This window comes from Petaurus breviceps, unplaced genomic scaffold (assembly GCF_028583685.1).
Source record: "Petaurus breviceps papuanus isolate PSGF00001 unplaced genomic scaffold, PetGlider_PUasm1.0 174, whole genome shotgun sequence".
Classification (NCBI taxonomy): domain Eukaryota; kingdom Metazoa; phylum Chordata; class Mammalia; order Diprotodontia; family Petauridae; genus Petaurus; species Petaurus breviceps.
This window is the reverse complement of record NW_027185761.1, coordinates 51,178,240-51,187,518: the sequence shown is the minus strand read 5'-3', so window position 1 is coordinate 51,187,518 and position 9,279 is coordinate 51,178,240. Positions and strand designations below refer to the sequence as shown.

General features: G+C 38.4%; 1 protein-coding gene across 2 annotated transcripts in view; it reads left to right on the top strand.

The window, feature by feature from the left end:
• Positions 1-9,279, top strand: part of SYNPR (synaptoporin) — a 395,202-nt gene that overhangs the window by 200,704 nt on the left and 185,219 nt on the right. The window lies entirely within an intron of this gene.

The window sequence follows — 9,279 nt, the reverse complement described above, 5'->3', positions numbered from 1 at the left end:
GTGTGTGTTGTGGTATGATGTGGTGTCTGCCTCACTGGGGGAAAGTGTTTGAACAAACTTATCCTTTGCTCCATAAAAATGAAATGTTGTTTTCATTGTCACAGATACAGTAATTGTGCTGCACCCTGCTTACCACTTGATTAAAGTTTCCTTACAATTGGCCCTCCCGGGATTTTTCCATTTTTTTTCTTTAAGTCCACCAAACAGTTGTAAATGCCACTGGGGGGCCATTGGAGGCTGCCACTGAATCCCATCGGGGACTAATACTTAGGCAGATCACTTGTGACAAGTTTCCTCCAAAGCTGGGTTGGGGTGTCTATGTGTGTTGAGGACAATTGAAAATTGTATTAATAAAAACTACTGTTGATTATTAAAGTAAATCTCAATTAGATCATCTCTCCCTTCTGTGTCAGGGCAGAATCTAGATTGACTGGACTCTTTTTTTTCTGCTCAGTCTTTTCTTTTTTGCATTGTATGTGGTGTGCCAGGCTTTGTCTAATCCCTTGGCACTCTGCCCTAATGCTGGTGTAGCTGAAGCCAGACAAGAGAAAAGTAGACATAAAATAAAATACAATTACTGTAAAAGAATCATTAGTTTATATTATGAGAAATGTAGCTCCCAGTTAACTGTCTTTTCCATAGCAGAAAGAAGGAAGTCAGTTTTGTTCACTAGTGTTCCACCAATCTGGAAAAAGTCTATTAATATAGCTGTGTTAACCCCAGATGATAATTTGGTAATCACCTTTTTTTTTTCATTTTAGAGGGAGAAGAGTAATATTTTTTAAATTTTATTTTGAATGTATATTAATTAACCACTCTGTCTTACAGTTGTTCAGGTTAACAATAAGAAGCCATTGTTCTTTTTTATTGTTTGTTTGATTTTTGTGTGTGTGTTATGAACCCTATTGACAGTTTGGTGAAGTATATGGATCTCTTAGATTATTTTTAAATTTGGAAAATAAAATACATAGAATTATGAAGGAAATCAATTATAAAGAAATAAAGATGTAGTTTTCCCCCACACAAGTCCACAGACCCTCTCTGAAATTTATATGTAGACCTTTGGGGGAGGAGGGATAGAGGGTGTGTGCCTGTGAAATTCAGATTAATAACCCCTGCATGAAAAGATAAACTAAAGTCTTAAGGGGATGTTAAGGAAATGGATGGGTGGCCACTTATCTCCAGGGGATTTGATTTCAAAGTTGGAACTGTAATGTCTCTATCTCATAGGCACCAACTTCCTTCAGGATGTTCCCAACAATATTTAAAAACTTGGACTCAGAGATGGTAATGGGCTTCTGGAAATGTCTTGTTATCCATCCCTCCTCCCAGCTGAGATTTCTTCTCTCTTTCCCCCTTAAATATCCTATAAGGAAGTTAATACTTGTATCTAGCAGAAAGGTGTCAATTTAATCCACTTCCCCTTAAAAAAAAATGAAAAATTCCCCTGGTTGCATCCAAAAGAAGTGAGAGTCACCCACTTCTTAGGAAGGCATATAGCCTGGCTGGAGGCTCAGTATTCTGCAACAGTCATTCTGTTCCTGCGCAACTTTTATCTCTAGACTGTTAGCAATTACTGCTATGCAATCTTGAAGACATTGATCATGTATTTCCCCCCATGACTGTTCACATTTTCCACAATCATCCTCATTTCCCATCTGTTGTAACAGGTTAGGGAGAAAGTCATTAGCTGAAAACAGAGCTTATCTTCCTTTTCAGGCAATTTCAGGGACATAAATCCTTGCAGAGGTTCAGAGAGGGCAATATCTGTTTCATCCTATCTCTCTTGTTCCACAGGTTGCCCATTTCCTTGGGGATTGGGGCACTAGGTTTGACTGGTGTATTTTTGTTTCCCCCTTTTGAATAGAGCGACTGATCTAGATAGGGGATTATTGATCAAAATCCTGCATATTTGAGGAAAAAAACAGATTCTGGTAGGGCTTGTGATTAGGAGCTAATTGTAGAGTTCTTGAGTTTTAGTCCTGAATGGACCAAAATACCACACTAAAAAAAGCTGATTTTCAGCCCAGGAGGAGAACAGAACCAAATTAGGAGGGCTATTGGTGGAACTCTGTTGAAGGAAAAGCTAAATGGGCTATTTATCACACACACACACACACACACACACACACACACACACACACACCACCACCACCACCACCACCACCACCACATCACAACACAACTTTAGAATGATGCTTATAATATCTAGCAAAGCTTAATCAACATCCTTAAATGACACTTCCCTCTTGGAATTTCACTTCCTCAGATAAGATTCTCATCTGAGTTTATGGCCATGTGGCTGTAGACATGCCACTTATGGAAGCACAGCTGAAAAGGAACTACCAGATTTTTAACAATTGATAGGGGCTGGCAAATAATATACCCTAGTGTCTTTGGTTTTTCCTCTTTCTTTCCCTTTCTGACAGCCATAGATACTCCCTTTTTTGTAAAGGTTCCTCTGTGCCTATAAAACAATGTGGGGTTGAGGTTGTAGAATATAAATCTTATCTCTAGTCTTTGCAGCAACAAATCTGTTGATGCAACTGTAACATACACAGAAAAGACAAGTGAGAGGCACATGAGGCTTTATTGAGGCATTTAAAAAAATAATCCTTGAGATTTATCCTCTTTACCTTTAAATCCTTTTAAGAGTGAAGGCAACATTTAAGCTAATAAAATTAATAATTACTATAATCATCACCATTATTCTGAAATTGTCACATCTCCCTTACCCTCCTTTATCCCGATGGTATTATGACCATTTTCATTTATTTGTGGAAAACTTTGTAGTTCTTCTCCATGCCCCCAAAATTTTCTCTTCCATCTTTGGATTGTTTGACAGGGGCTGAGGGGCCACTTCAAGCTTGATATTGGAAGTTGTTTACACAACAGGAATAATTTGAAAATGAACACAGCTGTCAATAGACACTCTGAACACTGCGACAAAGTGTAAATTAAGAACCTCAGAGCATATTCCTTTTGTGCCTGAACATTGAACCCACCATTTGAAATCCATTTAGACCCAGTGTAATTCAGATGAATCTCATGGGGGGAGAAAGCAACTGACATTGAATCAATACATTTGAAATCTCTCTTAAAACAGATTCAATTTGAGTGTAAGGGGAAACAAGTGGTGTTTTTTTTTCATCTTTCTGTTGGTTTACTATCCTTGGGGCAAACCTGCTTTTTTCAGTCTTCTGACAAGAGAGCAAAGAAATAGAGATGATGAAATTGTTGCCGGAAGACATACTATATCTCACTGTACCTATGTAAGATTCTACAGAAATAACTTGAGGTATCTAAAGAAATTTGAATTCCATGTGTTCAGAGTCAAATACTAAAGTGTTAGCTTCATATTAACTTCTTGGAGTAATCTGCATCTTATTGCTTTACAGCGTTTTCTGTGTGAACGTTGATTTAATTAAAAGGAGACCAGAGTGAACAATAATATGTGGTCCCAACCTAAGAGCATTTTTTTTAAAAAACAAGCTTGGTAAATCATAACTTTCATGCTCACTGACTCCCCTCCACATTCATTCAAACATGTATGTGTGTTTGTCTTGCTAAGTGGCAAGACAGTATGAGGAAAACTGCAGTAGAATTGGTGCTAATAAAGAAACACCAATCAATGTAAATCTCCAAAGCAGTTATACAACATTCTAAAAAGACCACATCAAATGAGGATTTACTTTTGACTAAATAAGTTGTGCCCAACTTGAGTATATCACCATATGGAGGCCATCTCCTGGAATTGATTGTATAGACTATCCCCTAAAGCTGATCATTTTTCAGACCATGATAAGATCTGCCTTCCTTCTGAGACAGAGTGCAAAATAAATAGCAAAAGAAATAACACTTCTGCTTGCTCATTTTTCCCCACCATGCTGTTCTACTATATTGTAGCTTTGGTCTATAAACCTGATTTTAGTTTGGGGCATGACTGAAAGCTATCTCTGGGGATATGCAATGAAGCCAAAGGAATAAGAAGCAGTCTGACATCAGTATTTGACAGGTTTGGCCACCTGCTTGTGATTTGAAGGTAAAAATTCAAAGTAAACTGGACCTCAAAACTGAAGACTTAATTACCATTTCTTATGCATGTGTGTATATTCATTTCCTAAGTATTTATTAAATATCTGATATATTCATGGATAGAGATGCTATGGCATTGAAAACAAAAAGGAAATAGTTCTTGCCTTCCAGGAGCTTGAATCTTCATCATCATCACTAGCATTTTGTTTTTGTTTTTTGCTTTTTGGGGGGCAATTGGGGTTATGTAACTCACCCAAGGTCACACGGCTAGTTTGTGCGTGCGTGTGTGTGTGTGTGTGTGTGTGTGTGTTTAGTGTCTGAGGCTGGATCTGAACTCAGGTCCTCCTGACTCCAGGGCCAGCACTCTAATTACTGCACCACCTAGCCACCCTGATCTCTAGCATTTTAAGGCTCACAAAACACTTTGTAAATATGGCATTCTATTATTTTCTTTTGAAACTGGAGTGAGGGTTTGAGGAGGGAATAACAAAGAGCATCATAGTTTCATAAATTACAATTGGACTTAAAGGTCATCTAGTCCAATTCTCTCATATTACAGACGAGTAAAATGAGGCCAAAAGAGGGGAAATGATCCTTCCTAGGTCATATAGGTAGGAAGTAGCACAGTTGGGATTTGAGCCCAAGTTTTCTGACACTCTTTCTAGTGCAATATGCTATTTCATGAATGTGCACAAGGACAAATAAATATGAAATAAATGCAAATTAATTTATTATGCTATTGCTAATGGCGGGGGCTAGTGGTGAGCACTGAGAACTGGCCAGATCAGAAAAGGCACAATGTAAGATGTAGAACATAACCTAAACCTTGATGGAAGCTAGGGATTCTGAGAGACAGCAGAGAAGGGAGCAGGGGAAACGGGGGAGGGGGCATGTGTGGGGGTGGCTATACATACCCATGCTCTTATACATGTATAGGCATGTATATGTAAGTACACTCTTCACACATGTCCTAGTCTGGTGCCTCTCCGTGATTTCAGGGAAGTTGACCCCTTGGTCTCAAAGGCTATGCCTAGGAGCTATAGGCATGTAGCTCTAGCAGCTCCTAAAATGATTTGCCTATCTGCCCAATGACAGACTAAATGTCTGCTAAGGCTCAACAGAGCTCATTTCCAAAGAGGTGACTACCAGGTAGTGAATTAATCAAGAAGACAACATCAATACAAGGAGCTTCTATGCTAACAAAATTACAGATTATTCAAAAATAAAATCCTCTCTCTGTCTCCCTGTCTCTCTGTCTTTGTCTCTCTATCCCTGTCTGTCTCTACCCCTGTGTGTGTGTCCATCTCTCTCTCTCTCTCTCTCTCTCTCTCTCTCTCTCTCTCTCTCTCTCTCTCTCTCTGTCTCTCTCTCTCTCTCTCTCTCTCTCTCTCTCTCTCTCTCTCTCTCTCTCTCTCTCTCTCTCTGTCTCTCTCTCTCTCTCTTCTCTCTCTCTCTCTGCCTCTGTCTCTTTGTGTCTGCCTGTCTCTTTCTCCCCTCTCTCCTCTTTCTCCCTCACTCTCTCATCTCCTCTCTCTCTCCTCTCCCTCTCTCCATCCCTTTCTCTCTTCTTCTCTTTCTGTCTGTCTAGATGACTGTCTGTCTCTCTCATGCACAACACACACACACACACACACACACACACACACACACACCTCTGTTTTTATATCAGGACTGAAAGCTAGAACAAGAGATCCCATGAAGCTGATGGACTTTTGATCCTTTACTCCAGGGTTCTTAGACTGGTATCTGTGAATATGCTTTTGTGTGGTTTTTGTTGACTCTATTTCAATATCATCAGTTTCTTTCTACTCCCACATATTTTATTTTGTGGATCTGAGAAGACTCCTATGGGCTCCACCAGACTGCCCAAGGGCCCAAGGATACCAAAAAGCTTTAGATCTCCTGATCAAATCAGTCTTTAAATGTTTCCAGAGTAAGAGGGAATGAAAATTCTAAGCTTCTCTATCACTAATGCATCAGGTAAACTGAAGAATGCAGATGAATTACTGTGTTTATACGATTGTGGTTTAAAAACTTCTAGCCCCCAAAAGCCATAAGGTTGACAAAGCCATTGATAATGCTAACATAGATGTCACTACAGTTTGAGAAGAAGCCAGTCCTAATATGGAAGGATTCATTCCATTAGGGAACAGGGCATTGTTTTGCTCCTAGGAATAATGCTAACAACATTCTCTATCTATAACCTACTTAGGTTAGAATGTAGGAACCATTAAAAGATTCTGTTGATGATAACTCTCATTTAAAATTCTGTTTAGTTATTAAAACCTCTCACCACCTGGCCCCAACCTACCTTGCTAACCTTATTGTACATTATTACTTCTTTCCTGCATGCCAGGATACAGCCAAACAGACCTTCTTGTTAGTGCTCACACACAACTCTCCATCACCATTGCCCCATTTTGGAAATGGATGTCCCTCATGCCTGGAATGCACTGCCCCATCACCTCTGCCTCCTAGAATCACTTGTTTTCTTCAGAGTCTTACTGGAACTTCACTGGAGCCTTTCTTGCCCCTCTCCAACTATTAGTGCCCTCTCTTTCAAAAAAATACCTTCTCTCAATTTTTTACATATTTTGCATGTAATTATTCACATGCCATCTCCCTCAATTGAGTATAAGTTACTTGAAGTCAGCAACTATTTCTTTTTTGTTTCTAGATTCCTAGTGCCTGGCACCTTCCAGGTACTTATTAAATGTTTATTAATAGATCCATAAAATGAATATAGGGCGCACAGCAGATAAAGCACTGAACTTAGAGTCAGGATAAACAGAGTTCAAATTCTACCTTTAGCACTCATTAGCTGTGGCACCATAAACACATTGTTTTATCATTCTGAGCCCAAGTTTCTTCTTCAGTGAAAAAAATAGTATAAAATCCATAGTACCTACCAATCAAGGTTGTTGTAAGGTTCAAAGGAACTCTGCCTACCTTGTTATTATTGCTATGAGATTTCACAATGTCTAAGATCCTTTCTAGCTATAAATCCCATGATAGAATGTTCCTTCGTGTCCAAATTAATCTCACTAATCAAATTTATGCATCCTCTTAAAGGGACTTTGTTTCAGTGTGATATTTCCAACAATAATTCAGCCTTTGTTTATAGAATCACAGTGATAACTCTAAACTCCTTTTTACTAATATGGACTTATTCAGAAGGGGACTATCTAGAACCTGTTGCAGGGTTAGACATACAGTGCAATGAATTATTTTTACAAATACATTAGTGTCAGGGGGCATTTCCAGTTACTGAGCAATCCGTCCACTTTTACCTGGTCTTAGTTCTATGCTAGGGAAGTAGAAAGCCAATGTAAATTTCCAAATACTTTGACTCCCAAATAAGGACTGTCCATTTTTAGCATCCAGGGAAAACAGCATGAAATGTACCTAGAGCCAGAAGTACGACTCAAGCCCAGGGCCAACTGCCCAAAATGAGCCTGAAAATCAATTTTCTAACTCATGATATGAAATGATACAAAAAAGTTATTACAACAAATCCTGTTCACCAGAAGAAGAAATTAGCTGCTGTAGCAATGTTTACATTGCCCAATGGCTTTCCCTGAAAAAAAAAAAAAAACTGAGAAAAAAAAAAAACTTTTGTTGTTGTTTAGTCTTGTCCAGCTCTTCAAGAAAACACTCAGCTTGCTTATTCATTTATTTATTCATTTTTGCTTAGACTCTCAGAACAATAGCTCCTGTTTTCCTTCTCTCCTTTCTAGATTTGGTGTGGTTTCAGTTTCAAGACTGGCCTGCTTTCCTAGTAGCACAATTGAATTATTCCAGCAAGATATTTGGTTATATGTAAAAGATGATGACAGCAAATTAGTCACTGTTGTCTGTCTCCAGTAATGAGAATACTACCTAGCATATAGTAGGCACTTAATAAATGCATGTTCAATTCTCAGAAAAGGAGGCAAGAGGGAGGTCACTTGCTTATTAATCTCATTATGGTCCTTTGAAATGGAATGATCATATGGAAGAAATTGATTGATGTTTCTCTACTGCAAATTATTTGGGCATATTTGTTGTTTTCCATTCCAGGAAAGCACTCTGAAACTTTTATACTAAGACAGGAAGAAAAATTAGGACAGAGATTCTTCAAAACAAGGATAGATACTACAAACAATTAGAAATAAAATGAGAAAAAAATAGGACAGAGCATATCCAACCCAAATCAGCTTTGCCTTGAGTTTACTGGTTGACTTTGGCATCAGTACCTAGACCAAGCTGATCTTTGACCTGCCTTCCTGCCTAGTCTCCTTCCCTCTATGTACAATCCAGATTACTTATCCAAAACTCTTTTGATTGGAAAGACAAGAACTTATAAGCCTCAAAGTTACTCTTTGAATCTTTTTTACTATGGGTCTTATGTTGAGGGATGAAATAAGTGGAAGACAAAGGAGATGAAGGAGAAACATGGAGGGATATTCGTACTGGGACGAATAGCCTAAAAAGGCTCAGAATTGGGCTCATAGATTTCAAGTTGGAAAATACCAGACACCTGTCCAATTTTATTTCTACATGATCTGAGATCTAGAGAGTAACGTAACATTCTCAAGGTCACATGGGTAAATAACAGAGCTGACATTCCACCCTGGATGTCCTGATGCCAAGCCCAGCATTCTTTCCATCCCACTCCAATCAAGTTAGCTGGGGGAGATTCCAGTAACTAAGAATATTGAGTCACATTTCTCTATTTGACAAGATGATGAAATATCTGACAAAGAATAGTATCACTGAACACAAAGATCTGCATATCATATTAGCCAAAGACTATGATTTCTTCAAGAGGAAATTATGCCTACATAGTTTATTGTAGTTCTGCAAGAGGGTAATTAGATACAGGGCAAAGGACTATAATTTAAAAAACTGGCCCTTTTAAACCTTTTACAAGGGATTAAAAAAATAATTACATTGATCTTGACCTTGTTATAACTGATTTTTTTTTTTTTGCTCATGGGAACCATTTTAAAAATGAAAGAAAATGGGTGCATAAATGGACACTTCTCTGGATGGGTAAATGTAAATGAGAGCATATCCTAAGGATCAGTGCTACACACAGTTCATTTGACATTTATATATGGAAGGAGGGCCCAATAGCATCTCCACACTTCTCACATTAAGTGAGGCAGTTAGGTGACACATTGAATAAAGCATTAGGCTTAGAGTCAAGAAAATCTGAGTTCAAATTCTGTCTCAGGTACTTACTAGCAGTGTAACCCTGGG